We start from the raw sequence: 16,654 nt of genomic DNA on the forward strand, positions 1-16,654 counted from the left end.
ATGCCAGAGCTATCTTGCCTTCCAGAAGCTACAGAAGTTAATTTGATACTTTTAATACATGAGTTAACTAGAGGCCAAGTGTGACAACAGGAAATAGATATGAGACTCTACACTTTGTTCTAACACTAACCTTGGATAAGTCAACATTGGCATGACTCAGTTTACACTTACGCAAAAATCCTACTATATACCTCATAGTGGTCATGAGAGATATAATTAGGGTCTGCAAACATTTTTCATGTCACAGGATTAAAGGCTGTCTCTAATGGCACTGTATGCACTTCCTGTAGATATGGGCACATCACATTTTTAAAATATAATATTGAAGAGTGACTTCCCAGCATACGTAATTTTCTGCAGGCAAGCTTTTCTTCAACAGTATGCAGACGACATCTGTAAAGAAAGCTCTTAGAAAAGAATTTATCAACTCTTCAGAAATGCCCTAGCTTCCACTTCAAAAGGCCTCGGGGATGGCAATCAGTTTCCCTCAGCCTTACCAATGCTGACGTCCCAAACTTTCTGGCTTGTCAGATCAATAGGGGCCTAAAATTAACCCTTTCCCTTTAGAGAGGAGGATTCACGGACCCTCGGGCTGGTTGAGCCACAGATGGAAAACCAAGCGTAGAAAAAATTAACAACAACAACAAAAAAAAGGACTGGTGAAATATCCGCAAAAGACGCGAGGCCAGGGGCTGGGGACACATGAGCCCTCACACGGCGGTGCCTAGGTGAGAAAACGACCTAGGACGCTGGCGGAGAAATGCCGGCGGTTCGGTACCCCCTGCGACACCCCTATCAGCCCCGCGTCCGGGAGTGCCTTTGTCCGGGGCGGCCAGCCGGTCCTGCCGCCTCTCCCCGCACCTCCGCGGCGTTTTGTCCGACGCGGAAGTGCCGGCGGCCACCTTGCAAGCCCCCGCACTCGCCGCCCGCCCCTCAGCTGCCCAATCTCGGCTGGACGTACTAACCGGCTGGTAGACGCCATCTTCACGGCCACGGCAATTCCAGGCACCAGGGACAACAAACACACAGCAAACAGGAAGAGACTGTGGCGACGAAACGCTGCGAGACTGGCTTTTATAGACGAGTCGCCCATGCCGTCATAATAGGGCGCGGCTACGGGTCGGGAGAAAGGCCAAAAAAGGTGAGCTCCTGTACGCCACGTGCTTTGCGTTTTCTTATTTTCCTATTCAGTTTCGGACATTCGCTCTGGTGCCTGAGCCAATCGAGGAAACTACCTAGGAAAATTCACAAGGGCACCCTGCAAACGAGCTACACCAGAGGTACCCTCAACTTGACTGAGTTAAAACACAAAGATAACCCGGGCATCGTGGAGAGGGCAAAGCCCGCATCCCCGATGGCTAACCACCCTTCCCCCCGCCCGGAGTCAGCTACTCGAGTTTGAGCGCAGTTCTTACTTGCCCAGAGGGGTGACTCCACCAAGGTACTTGGAATAAAGAGAAATTCACTTGGGTCACCCCGAACGGGTGTCAATTCAGGCTCTGTCATCAGCTAGCAAGCTGTGTCTTCTTAGGCACGTCCCTTTGCGCCTTGGTGCAAGGGGTAATAGTATCTGCCTTGCAAACCCTTTTAGAATTGGCAGGAGATGAAACAAAACCATGTAAGAGCACTACACCGTGAGGCAGGGAGATGTGGGCCCTAACCTGACTGCTGTTTCATGGTCTTTGCAAATTTGGCAATTTGAAATGTAGAGAACTTAGCAAAAATGGTTAGATACTGCAAAAGCTCCCTAGACTTATTAATTAGCCAAACTAATGTCAGAATAGTACTAAAAATAACAGCAACACTATCACTACTTGGCTGAAAACAAACCACCCTTGGCCCTGTGGGAATTGGAGGAAAAAGGGTTTCTTTGGGGATGAGAACTTAGGATATAGTGGCTGCTTTATTCTTTTGGGCATGGGACTTAAATGCCACTGAGCCCCCATTGTTTTCTTGAAAGGTGGGAAAGACTCGCTTCCTTAGAAAGAACAAGAGGCAGAAGTTTAGGAACTGAAATCCAGATGGGGATGGGAGAGCTTATTTTTATTTTTTTTTTTTTTTGTCTTCCGTGCTGTAATTTAAAAACTTGACTGTACTTTTGTGGGGGATTTTCTCCCTCAATATCTGGTAAAGTTTCAAAATGCCAATTTATTTCAGCTGTGCCAAGTGCAACTACGAAAGAGCTTGGGGATGCTGCACCCCAATCCAGCAGGAAGTTTTCATAGTAGAGCACCTTGGCTTGGGAGAAGAGGGAGAGGAGGAGGAAGGGAACTGGGCACCTCTTGAGAATCAAGATAAGGACCTACCACCTAATGGTTTATGAGGCATTCAATAATGTTTGTGGAAGGAAGAAACCATCAGAGAAATTGAAACCCCAGAGGAGGGAAGCTGGGCAACTGGTTAATTACTCCTGCCCGCCCCCCCCCGAAGAATGTCTGTCATAACCTAGTTAAGATTTCTTTTATATTAAAATAGAAGCAGCTTTGGTAGGCCATTCCTCTTTTTGTTGTTAGTACAGCATTGGCAATTTATAAAGCATTTTCATCAACATAATCCCACTTAATCTTTGTATCTGATCCTGAGATTGAAACACACACACAGAGGTGGGGTTGTGTCACCTAGGAATCAATAACCCAGACTATCATTTACCAAAACTTCCAGCTTGTTAATATCATCATTTTTATTTAACTAAACTACATGAATTAAATAAAATTATTTAAATCAATTATTTAAGCGAACTCATCTTTTTTAAGCTTTTAAAATAGAATTTTAAGTTTATGTCATTACTGTGAAATCACAACTTGATAGGTTATAGTTCTTCCCAAGTATAAAATGCTTTACATACCTAATAAATGATTTTTTAAAGTTTGTGACCCAACTAGATATATATATTTTTAAATTTATTGAGGTGGGCTTCCCTGGTGGCGCAGTGGTTGAGAGTCCGCCTGCCGATGCAGGGGACGTGGGTTCGTGCCCCGGTCCGGCAGGATCCCACATGCCGCGGAGTGGCTGGACCTGTGAGCCATGGCCGCTGAGCCTGCGCGTCCGGAGCCTGGGCTCCTCAACGGGAGAGGCCACAACAGTGAGAGGCCCGCGTACCACAAAAAAATTAAAAGTAAAATTTAAAAAATAATTAAAAATAAATAAATAAATAAATTTATTGAGGTATAATTACATACCATAGAATTTACCTGTTTAGAAGTGATTTTTATTAATTTTACCAAGTTGTGCAACCATCCCCATAACCCAGTTTTAGCACATTTCCATCATCTCAATAAGATCACTCATGCCCATGTACAGTTAATGCCCATTCCACTTCCAGCCCCAAGAATCACTCATCTACTTTCTGTCTCTATAGATTTGCCTTTTCTGGACTTTTCATGTAAATGGAATCATATGATATGTTGTCTTTTACATCTGGCTTCTTCCTCTTGGCGTAATGTTATGGAGCTTCCTTAGATTTACCTGTGGCCTGGAAACACTGATATATAAATGTCTGTTATAAAAGTGTCTGTATGGTGATATTGCAAGATGACAATTTCCTAACTTAAGCAAGGTTTGACAAATACTTGATTGGAAATTATAGAATATTTGAAATATGTCATATGACATATTCTGCTGGACTAGGAAGAATAGAGGATTCACTGCAATGTATGACCAGCTCTGACTGGGACTCTTTTGGAAATGAGATGAATTGTCTAGAATATTAGACAAACCTCATTTAACTGGTGGCCGAGGGGCCATATGTATTACTTCTAGAAATGTGAGGGGTTTGTATTTTAATTTTTCAAATGGTTTTTTATGTATGAAGATTTTCAAACACTAAAAATTAGAGACAATAATATTATGATCCTCATATACCTATCATCCTGATTAAACAATTATCATGATTTTGCCAATTTTTTTGTGTATACTTTTCTTTCCTTTTTTCTCCCTTTACTAAAGTATTTTAAAAATAAATCCCATATATCACTTTGACCCATACATACTTTAGTCTACATTTCTAAGAAGTATAGACTTTTAAACGTTTTTTATAAAGCATTATAATACTTCCTAAATTACCAAAGATATTTTTACTCACTAAGTTTTCATTTGGTGATTGTCCTGGGCCTGCTTCTTGCTGGTTTGGCTTCACTGGGCAGAAAGGTAAAACCCTGCTGAAGGTGGCAGAGAGCCAGAGAGGGAAAGGGAGGGCCCCGCATGGAGCTGCAAGAACTAGGTAAGTTCTTGAAAGTAGGCCTGAGGTCCTTGCATGAGGCCATTTGTCAGGCACCTCACATTCATTATCTTATCTAGTTCTTCGTTATCTTGTCAGGCAAGTATTATTATTCTCCTTTTAAAGTCTTAGAGAGGTTGAATAGATAAATTGCCCAGTGTTACACATAAGTTAGTGGTGGTGATAGAATTCAAAGCCAGGAATGACTGACTCTAAAATTGTCCCACTTCTATGCATGCCTACTATGTAACTGTTATTGCAAGACTATATTTTTAAGCCCAAATTTCTGTGCCCTGGGAAATACAGATTATATTTGTAGATGCATTCATTATTCTTTTAGTCTTTAATAAAGGCATAAAGCTTTATTTGAATACAGGTAGAAGTAGTAATAAACAATAATCATGATATTAATAGTATCAGTAAACACTCATATAGTGCTTACTATGTGCCAGGTACTATTTTAAGGCTTTGCATATATTAACTCATTAAATCTTCCCAACAACTCTATGAGTTGGATACTATTATTGTCCCCACTTTATGGATGGAGAAATTGAGGCATAGAATGGTTAAGTAACTAGCCTGAAATCACACAGCTAGTAAATAGTAGAACTGGGATTTAGACCCTAGCAATTTGGGTCCAGAGTCCAGGCAGTATGCCTCCTATTAGAAACTCAATATACACAAACTCACCTTATAGACCTTAAGATCAGGAAATGGATTCAACAAGCAGTGCACCTGCAGCTATCATGTGGGCTGATTTTGTGGGGCAGCTGTACTCTAAAATATTCTGGCCAGCTGTCTGCCTAAGGACACCTGTGTTTGTCAGTTCATGTGCTACCTAAACTGAAATGTGCCTGGCTCATATCCCATTGCTAAATGTACTTGCATATGTGATCCTGAATTGAACTTTTCAATTTGTTTGTTGATTTATTTGAAATTTTTGATTCTCCAGTACTGGTAGCTTGTTGTCCATTTGAGAATAAATCTACTTGTTCACTGAGAAAAGGCAGCAGCTTCTCCAAGTGTTAGAAAGTAGAATATAGGCTTAAAACATTAATAATCTATAAATAGAAAATATTAAGTGTCATTATTCCCTTACAGAATCAAGGAAGAAGAGTGCTAGAAATTAACTCACTTTTTAATTCAATGTTCAGTGGACACTAGTTTTCTTTTACACTTCTAAACTACTCTGCTAAAAACAAAACAAAACAAAATAACTCTAAAGGGTTCATGCTAGTAGCTTGTGACTTTTAAAATCAGTATTTTTTCCAAAAAGATATCGTTTGCCATTAAGTATGACTTCAAAAGTTATGCTATGCTATTTAGTGTTGTTTTATTAAATGTTTTGAAGCTAATATTTTTCCCAAAATAACAACGTTCTCATTTTATAATAAAAAACATGGGGAGATTGAATGATATATGAGAGTATAATTTCCTAAAAATGTTCTTTAAGTGTATTTATTTTAGTGTAAATGAAATTTGTCTTTAAAGCCCTACTAATGGTTTTCAAGTAATGAACTATTGGGGGAAAATGAGAACATGAAACATTCATGTGACCCGTTTCTTGACACTTTCTTTCTTAAAGAGAGAATTTTAACATTACTGTTTCCATGAAAATCACATGCTAAAAATCTTATTGTGTAAAATAACTACCTATTTTCAAGTAATCTCATATTATTTATGTATCAAATTAAAACTCCATATTAATTATAAAGTATGACCATGTGATGAGAATATAAAATTGCTCTCATTACTGTCTCTCATGATGGCCACATATTGCTCACAGTATTATAAATTGGTACAAGCCTTTTAGAAAGCAATTCAGCAATACTCCAGAATGATTTAGATGTGAAAACCTCTTGAGCCAGTAATCCCACTTCTGAGAACTGGAGTAAGGAAATAACCTAAAATATGGGATACTATATTCATGAAGATGTCCATTGCAATTTTTTTCACAATAACATTGGAAGCAAGATAAATGCTAAAAATAGGAAAATTGTAATTTTGGTTATAACGTTATGAAACAGAGGCAACATTTACCTTTGAAATAGGAAAATGATATACAGACAGTCCCTTAGTGCAATTTAGGTGGTAAAAACCAATTCATGTACCAAGACCCTTTTCTAAGCAATGCTTTACCATGGTTGATTCTACTACTACAGGTACTTGAAAATAAATGGTGGTGAGCTCACTGAGGGCTGAAGCATCCAAATTTTTCCTTTGGACCTTTGTGACTAATCTTTTGCATAGAGAAGACATCCAATAACTGTGGTTTGTGTGAGTTATTGATTGATTGAATGAAAGAATGTATTTTAAAATATCATTATTCTGACTGTTCTTCACAGTAATTAAACCAAATTAGTGAGGTTTACGAAAAGGGTTTTTCCATTAAGGCTAGCTTTTCCTTTTTTTTTACCCTAGTGTTTTCTCTCCTCTACAAAATTGTCCATTATACCTGCTCATTCTCACTATTTTCTGACCTTTCCTACCTAGGATTTTTCTCTTTCGCATTAACGAGATGAAAGGAACTGCCCCACACTTGTGAAATAAGGCATTTGCCACCCACTGTCCTGCCACTGATCTTAGCCAAAATGGGTAATCTCTACTCAGTGTCTCATGTTCAGACATCACAAGAGTCCACGTTATCACCACTAGTATTATTTTCTGCGTATTAACAACATGCTCACTCTTGAGTGTTTTAAATGGCAGTAAGATAAGCAGTTCCCATATATAGCTTAATAGAGGTGGTATTCAGTACACCATCAGTTACTTAGAATACTTTTATTGGGATGGGTTTTTTCAAGTTAAAAAAAAAAGAAAGTTAACTTGAATGTAGTTTTTCTATTAAAACCACAAAACCCACAGCAGTTTAGCAATCTTCCGCTGTTTAATGACTTTATGGCATTTGCAACCAAATGCAGTATAAAAGCTGCATAGGAAGCCCCTGCCACTCTTTGCATTCATCTGTTCCCACCCAATGTTTGGACCTTTCAAGCTAATTTTGTAGCATTCTCATCAAAATGCTCACTCCTAATATGTCTTTGGACTATCATCTTTACTTTTTCAGTTAGGTTAAACTCTGGCTGTAGTCTGACATGATTGTCTATTTTGCAAATGAGGGATTGGTATATCTTTCTTTCTTTTCTGTTATGTGGAAGTTAATGTTAAAAAAAAAATTCCCCACAAACCCAAGGTCAGTAGTTTGATTTTACAATAGAGATCCTAAGAATTTCCCACTAAACTAAATGGTCGCAAATTTCTACATTTAAAATAACTAAACTTGCTTGAGTCTTTCAAATTTTCAAAAAATTGTTCCAGAGTAAAATGATATGAGCTACACTTTAAGTTAATGAGAATTTAGTTATGGCTTGCTTTCAAACAACTACATACTCTGTGATAGACCATTCCTTTTATTTGAGTACTTTTATTTGGAACTCGAAAGTATTTGTATGTATTAATATGGAAAAACCCTTTTCCATTTAATTGATTATGAAATAAAGAGAAAGACTATGTGACTTCTTAAGATAATTTGTTGACAGCTGTAGACAGCTACTCCCATTTCCTGAACACAAGGCTCTGCATGGGGGTGTCACACCACACTGGCAGTCATCCAGTTCCTCTGACTTCCCAAGCTCCTTCAACCTCAGCATTTTGGCCAAAAGATGGCACTGTTTACAGCTCAGATGACACTGCCATGTTGCAATTGTATAAGCAAGAGGCCTGCCAGTCTTGAAGTTATGTACTTTTTCAAACAAATTTTTTATTTGAGGAAATGAAAATTATTTAAAATTCTGAGCATAAGATTGTATTAATATTTTGATATGGTCTAACACCTAATTTGCATAATTCAAATTCATATAAGATACATCCATATCGTGCCCAGGGATAATCATCTATTAATGTATTTTTGTTTTATTTGCACAAGCAGATCACGTTCAATAGTCTATTCATTTTTTTTCAAGTAACAGAGATGAACTGCATTCTTTGACTAGATACCATAATTTATTGAACTATTACGCCAATAATGGAGTAATTGGTTGTTTCCAGTTTTGTGATATTATAAACAATGCTGTCATGAACATTCTTGTTCATATTTGTGGGTGAAGGTTTGCATGTTCAAAGTGTAAATACCTAACAACAGAATCCGGGCATCAAAAGACATGCTCATACAACATTTTGATAGATATTGTGAAATTGCCCTCCAGAGATGTTGCACCAATTCAAGTGTCCCATTTCCCCAGGTTTGGAAGGCAGGGGCTGAGATAGCATTATCAGCATCATTTCAGACTGAGAACCAGGCCCTCATTATAAATATTTATTTGCCAGGCAAAAGGGAGATAGATGTAATTCCAAGCTTGTGTGCATGTGTGTGTGTATATGTGTGTACATATGCATGTGAACATATGCACTCCCTGGCTTAAAAATGCTTGCATACCACTACTCTATTAAATCTTATTGTCTTGCAGCCAGGAGCCAAGTGCAACTTTGAGTCCTGTATCCTGGGACTGGGTTTCCAGAGGTCAGATAGAGTCCCACATTATTGATTAGCTGAAGCCTTCAGCACAGGTGATTCAGAAGCCTGGCTAACCATATCTGCAGTTTTAGGAACAATATTTGGCACTTCAGGAAACTATTAATAAGTGAAAGACATGGGCCAAACAGAGACCCAAGGTTAAAAACAAAACAACATCAAAAAAACAGTGGTGTTCTGAGGGCCAAATTCCATTTGCAGAAATTCATTTATTCAGTGCTACTTTATGCCAGACTCTGCTTTAGGTGTTGTGGATACAGCCATGAACAAAACAATAAAAATCCTTGGCCTCATGGAACGTATGTTAGGAGGGGATAAAAATGATAAATAGAACGAGAGAAACATTTTAAGTTCAACGGTAGTAAGCGCTAAGGAGAAAAATAAGGCAGGGAAAGGGAATGAGGAGAGCCAGGATTTACAATTTTAAATGGGAGGTCAGATAAGTTCACCTGAGATGACATTTGAATAAAGACTGGAGGTAGCCAGGTGGACACTGGGTGGAAAGTATCTAGGCAGAGGGAACCTCAGGTACAGCAGACCTAATCTGTAGCGGCCCTGGTGATCAGCAAGCAGTGCATGGAGGGAAGGGCAGGGTAGTAGGAGATGAGGTTAGGGAAGAGCAGGGTCAGGTCATGCAGGGCTCCAAGGTCAGAGAGACAATTTTGGCTTTTACTCTGAGTGAGACTGAGTGGCACTGAAGGGCTTTCACCAGCGAAGTGTAATGCACAGATTTTCCTTCAAAAGTGGTCAGTTTCCAGGGTAGAGCAGGCAGACTAGTGTTTTACCAGGGCATTCCAGAGAGAGAAAAATCTTTAGAAAACTGAATGGTTTTCATGAGTTTTGTACTCTTTTGCACATATATTGGTCAGCAGAATGCTTCAAGAATAATTATAGGGACTTCCCTGGTGGTCCAGTGGTAAAGAATCTGCCTTACAATGCAGGGGATGCGGCTTCGATCCCTGGTCAGGGAACTAAGATCCCACATGCTGTGGGGTGACTAAGCCTCCGTGCCCCAACTGCTGAGATCGTGTACCTCAACTAGAGAGCCCACGTGCCGCAAACTACAGAGCCCATGCATCCTGGAGCCCGTGCGCCACAACTAGAGAAGAGAAAACCCACATGCCACGACTAGAGAGAAGCCTGTGTGCCACAACGAAAGGTCCCACATGCCTCAAGGAAGGTCCCGCGTGCCGCAACTAAGACCCGATGCAGCCAAAAAATAAATAAAATTTAAAAATAAATAAATTATTTAAAAATAAATAAATTTTTTAAAAATTAAAAATAATAATTATAAAAGTGGTGTTATAATGAGTCATCTGGGGGAATTCCCTGGCAGTCCAGTGGTTAGGACTTGGCACTTTCACTGCTGAGAGTGCGGGTTCAATCCCTGGTCAGGAAACTAAGATCCCGCAAGCCGTGCAGTGCGGCAAAAAAAAAAAGTCGTCTCAGTAATTTACACAGAAAATGAGGTTATGGTATTAGAAGCTATAGCTCTAAGGTTTCAACTAAAATATGATGTTTATACTTTCAACAGATAATTAATGAGATGGGTAAAGATTTTTAAAAGTAATAGTTCAGAATAACCACTCTCATTGACAAAAGAACAAAATTATTATTCATCTTTTTTACTATGAGATTTTGCTACAAATGACAAGTTTTACATAAGAAAAAAGATGCTGTATTAAATGTCAAAGAAAGTAGCAGCTGTATAATATGATGAAGTTAATATTGATTAGAAAATCTAATTATTTCTATAATTTATTTTGATCTATCCCAATACAGCTGTTTGTCAGCAGGTGAAGTTACTATTTAATTGGCATGACTGAGTAATTAGATGTATTCTCAGAGCAGCAATAAAATGAAATCCTCATGTCTCATGAATGTGGTTGAGGTTTTTGTTTTATTTTGTTTTATCCTTGGGTTTAACCAACTGAGACCCAGAAGACTTCTTGTTTTATCTGGAGACAATTTTTGATTTAAAATATTTGGTAACTGTGTAGTTATGTAATTGTTTTCATCATAAGAATGATGGTAAAAATGTATGAGTTTGACAAATATTTGTGATGATTTACCTTTCTCTCATACTAAATCCTTCAGGACCTCACCATCTCCTTCCTGGGCTCCTTCAGGAGCCTTCTGATTGGTCTCTCTCACTACCTCCAGGCCTTTTCATCAGGTCAGTTTATCTTCTAGAAGAAAAATTTGATCTGCATACCATATCTTCTATATCAGGTAGTAATTCATTCATCTGTAAATAATTTAAAAAACTCTATTCTGGTGGCTTTAAAAATAGGGGTTTATTTGTCTCATGCATTACAAATTCTGGGGTTACAGTAGCTCCAAATTGCTTCCAGGGTCTGTCTCTTCTATCTTTCTGCTCTGCCATCCTTATTATGTAGGCTTTCACTCTGATGCCAGTTGCTGCCTGAATGCAAGATGGCTGCTGCACCTCCAGCCCTTACTTCTATAATACATTCCAGGTAGGAAGAAAGTAGAAGGATGAAGAGGACAAAAAGATGAAGAAGTCTCAGGATAACTTTGCCTCATCTTTTTCCATGAAGGGAAGCTCTTCTCAGGCACTTCTGACTAGTTGCAAGGGAGGCTGAGAAATTGGATATTTTGGCTTTTAGCCTCCATAGTAGAAGTAGTCAAAGGAGAAGGTGGATTATTATTGGCTTTTGGATAGGCAAACCTATCTTTAAAAATTCATTATTGTGTGAAGTCCATATCTCATTATTATAATACAGTATAATGTCATAAAATGAGTTCTTACATAACTTTGGGAATTTATAGACAACTTATTGGCATTTTTGCTAATCTACTTGTATTAGAATTCTTCAGAGAAACAGAACCAATAAGGTGTGTGTGTGTATGTATATATATATAGAAAGAGATTCATTTTAAGAAACTGAATTACATGATAATGGAGGCTGGCAAGTCCAAAATCTGCAGGGTGGGCCTGCAGGCTGTAGACCCAGGAAGAGACCATACTGCAGTTCAAGTCTGAAGGCCCTCTGCTGGAAGAATTTCCTCTTGCCCCAGGGGCGGGGGGTGGTAAGGTTGGGGACGGGAGGTGGGGGAGGTGTGTCAGTCTTTTGTTCTGTTAAGGCCTTCAACTGATTGGATGAGGCCCACCCACATTATGGAGAGCAATTTGCTTTACTCAAAGTCTACTGATTTAAATGTTAATCTCTTCCAAAAACACCCTTACAGAAACATGCAGAATAACGTTGGACCACAAATCTGGGCACCATGGTGCAGCTAAACTGACACATAAAATTAAGCACCACCAATATACCACCTACATTAACCATGCCTGAATGTCAGGAAATAACATCTGCTAAAAGGTAGAGAGCATAGGGCTCATTTAGAAATTGGAAGTAAGACTAGACATTTGAGTAGGAAAAGATGGGAAAGATGGACTGGAGGAGTAAGAGGGAGACCATATCATACAGGGCACTGTAAGCCCTGATGAGGAGAGTCTGAGTGACTGAGGAGAAATGACCTTCAGGGGTGATTCCCTTACCTGACTAAGTAATGAACTAATTCTTTCCTCAATCAAGAAGGGTTTGTGGTAGGGAGATCAGCTCGGTGCTTTGTGACCACCTAGAGGGGTGGGATAGGGAGGATGGGAGGGAGGGAGACGCAAGAGGGAAGAGATATGGGGATATATGTATATGTATAACTGATTCACTTTGTTATAAAGCAGAAACTAACACACCATTGTAAAGCAATTATACTCCAATAACGATGTTAAAAAAAAAAAAAAAAAAAAAGGGTTTGCGGGACTTCCCTGGTGGCGCAGTGGTTAAGAATCTGCCTGCCAATGCAGGGGACACAGGTTCAAGCCCTGGTCTGGGAAGATCCCACATGCCACAGAGCAACTAAGCCTGTGCTCCACAACTACTGAAGCCCACGTGCCTAGAGCCCGTGTTCCACAACAAGAGAACCCACCGCAATGAGAAGCCCTCGCACCACAACGAAGAGTAGCCCGCGCTCGCCACAACTAGAGGAAGCCCGTGCGCAGCAACAAAGACCCAACACAGCCACCCATAAATAAATAAATAAATAAACAAATAAATAAATAAGTGGTTTGCATCAGAGAATGATCGTCTAAAAACCCCAAACACCCAAATAACTCAAAACGAAACCTAAAAACAACAGCAACAAAACTCAGTTATGTTAAGAGCAATGGAGAGTAAAAGATTTTAAGTCACTTAAGACATTTTCTCATGCATTTCCTCCCTTCGTCATTCTGTCCCTTCTTTCAACCAATGTAGTCCATGTGAAGTTGACCTTGGATTGGCCTAAGTTAGTTAGCATGTCCAATCCCCTTGGCCTCAGCGGATAGCTCAGGAATGAGCCAATACGACACAATATATCTTTTGCTGGAGCTTCGGAGAAAGTGTCCTCTTTTGCTGGATTTGCTAGTGTCACCATATGATGCTCAGAAACTGTTGTAGCCATGTTTCTATCCAGGAGGTACAACGTGGAGATAAAGCTGACACAGAGAAGACAGAACTATGAAATGGAGCTTGGTGATATATTACAATATGAGTCTTGGATCAAGCTGTAACTGAAACTAGACTACTCCTAAAACGTTGAGGCAGACAATTCCTTTTTATTTGATTTAAACCCATACAGGTTAGGCTTTCTGTCACTTGCAACAGGAATAATCTTAACTAATATATGTAACATGATGACATTTGCATTTTATAAAGCTTGCTTGGGCTACAGGGATAAGTCACAAGGAGCAAGACAGGGAGAACTGTTAAGAGTTGACTAGTAATTTAGTTGAGAAATGACATTGGTTGGTGCCAGAGTGGGGGCAATTGGAGCAGAGAGAAGTGATGGATTGAAGACAGGCGGGGTACTATATAGAGGATTTGGATGTAGGGAGAAAAGTTAAAAATGACTTGTAGGTTTTCTGATTTGAGCAACTGGATTGGTGGCACCATTCACTGAGGTGAGGAACCCAGATTGAATAGGGTTTGCCTATAAAATGTCCATGTGAGATGACGAATGGGATACTGGATGTGAAATTCAACAGATAGAACTAGGCTGTTACAGATTTAGGAGTCACTAGCATATACAGAGTAAATGAAGTTATTTAGTGAGAAAGACAAAATACCAATATCTAAGAAACAGGCAAAGGAGATGAAGGAAGAAGGGCAGAGTACAAAAGGCAACTAATGAACATGCAGCACCACAGATCTAAAAAAAAAAAAATTAGGGTTTAGGAAGGCCCAAGCAGCCTGCAGTGGTAAATACTAAGAGGTAAAGCCAGATGGAACTGAGACGTTTCCTTTAAACCTAAGAACATGGAGGTCATTAGAGAACTTAGAACAATAATGGGTATGGAATCCAGACTGTAGTGGGTTGAGGGTAAGTGAGGAGTGTGTGTGTGCGAGAAAGTGGAATCATCAAATGAGGAAAACTTTTTCAAGTTATTCCATTTCGCAGTAAAATTTCTCAAAAAATCCAGAGCTAGGTCATCAGTCCCCTTTAGTCGCTAATACTGACATATTTGGCGCTTGTACACAGTCTCATGTCTTTTTGGTTGTTCCTAGTTTGGAGGAATTATAAACCATGCTGCAATAAACATTATTTTACATATCAAAAAAAAAAGGTATGGATAGGATAGCACGAAACCATTATCCTTACTCCAGTCCTTGAGGTCCTATGTTACTTCTCTGGCCTAATACCTGCTACTCCATCCCTTGGTTATTCCATCCAGCCACAGCAGACCTTTGGTATTCATCAAACATAAGACACCCTCCTGTTGTAGAGCCTTTGCACTGGTTATTCCTTCTGCCTGGGATGTCCCTCCCTAAGATCTTACCAAGGCTCTCTCCCTCTCTTCTTCTAAGTCTGCTTCTATGTCCCCTCCATGAGACCTGACCACACTGTTTAAAATTCCAATTTGCTTCCCTAAAACTCTCATTCCAACCTCTACCCTGCCTTCTTTTCTTCATACAATTGCCATGTATAAGTTTTACAATATATTTCATTATGTTTATGATTTAGTTATTGTCTCTCCCCTCTCTAGGAGAGCCCTAGAAGGCAAGGATCTTTGGTTCACTTGTTCACCAATATATCCTAAGTGCCTGAATATCTTAGGACAGTGCCTGGCACATATTAGGAGTTCAATGAATATTTGTTAAAGGAAAAAATGAAGGATGGAGGGAGGCCAGTAGGGAGAGAGAAAAAAATGGAAGGAAGAAATTTTGCCCTGAAGAGGAAGAGATAATAGGGTTGTAGATAGAATCAGGGAAAGGATTTTCTAAGATGGGAGAGATTTGAAAGTATCTTACTGTTGAGGAAGGGATCCAGTAGAGGCTGAAGATATAAGAGAATAGGCTGAACCAAGTCCCTGAAAATGTGAGAAGACATGGGATCCAGAGTACAGGTGGTGGGATTAGCACTGGACAAGTCCAAGGCTGCAAAGAGTGGATTTAAACCCTGGTGAAAATTTTATCAAGTCCCCCACACGAGTGAACAGGCACAATTTTCACATGGAATTTGTTTTGCTATGCAATAGTTGGCTCTTGAGGTCCTGGCCTCCTTCTGGATCTGCTTACCACCAATCCTCCCCACTGTCCCCAGGCCCTGGGGGCAATAAAGAAAGGATGGATGCTGATGTGGATGTCATAGACTCACTTATTGGTAGAATCCCAGCTGGGAGTGCTGGTCTGGTGGCTTCTACTTTTTCATTTTTTTAATTTTGTTTTTCACAGAAGCAGGAGATTAGGTCATTTAATAGTACTGGCAGTGGTGGGCTTTGAGGTGTTAGGAGAATGGAGAAGCCTGGATATTTTTACTATGGAGAATGGAAGAATATTAGGAATTGCTGTCGTGGTAAAATGTAGAGAAAGCTCACTAGGGGAACACAGAAGAATTAAGTCAAGTTAAGGTCAATGTCGTGCATTCATGGTTGTTAGAACCTGCCCAATTATGCATTTTGCTACAGCAGCGCTCAGCAGCCCAGTTGCAAGCATGGAGCTTCAACCCCAGGGATGAGTTGTTTGTTTGTTTGTTTGTTTGACCAGGTAGGTGAGATAGTACGAGCAAGTTATTCAAGGCAGCAAAAGTATCTTGGCTGAAGTTATGGATAACGAAATCTAACCTGGATATGGAAGGGAGTGAAGGTACAAAGAGACTGATAGAAGGTTCTAAGATCCTAGTTGATTCTGATGTAAGAGGGCCATGGACCAATTTTTGAGAAATAGTGGATTTGAAATGATAGTTTAAAGTAATATTTTGAGAGGAGCTGAGTGAGAGAGGGAGAGAGAGAGACAGAGAGAGAGAGAGATGGAGAGAGGGGAAATACTGGCCGGGCGGGATACTTAGTGTAAGAATAGGTGGTTACAGTGTGAAATGACTAACTTATTATCTCAAAGATGGAACAGCCTGAAATGATGAAAGGTTTAGGGTATGCCCAAGGGAGTGGGTGGCTGAAGTGGAGAGTGGAGTGGAGGTGAATATCACCAGAGGTGAGGAGGTCAAAGTACCAAAAGCCTAGGTAATCCATGGGGACCTTGAAGCCACCTCAGATGATGGCAGTACTTGCAACAGAGAGGCAAAACTATGAGCAAAGTTCAAAGCCATTAGTAAGTGAAGGGGAGAGAACTACAGGTGGGTAGAGACAAAGCAAAGATACAGAGTTGACTGGTTAAGGGTTTTCACACAATGGCAGAGAAGTGAAACTGGCCAAGAGTAGTTGAGTGCTTATTGTCTGCCAGGCTTTACATACATCAGTCCATTTCATCCTCACAAACAACAACTCACAAACTTCATATAAAGTAGGTGCTATTTTTATTCCCCTTTTATGAGGAAACTGAAGTGCAGAGAGGTTAAGCATCAACCAGCATCTCACAGTTCTTACCACTGCACTATACTGACTCATA

The sequence above is a fragment of the Hyperoodon ampullatus genome, assembly GCF_949752795.1.
Source record: "Hyperoodon ampullatus genome assembly, chromosome: 2".
NCBI classification, from domain to species: Eukaryota; Metazoa; Chordata; class Mammalia; order Artiodactyla; family Ziphiidae; genus Hyperoodon; species Hyperoodon ampullatus.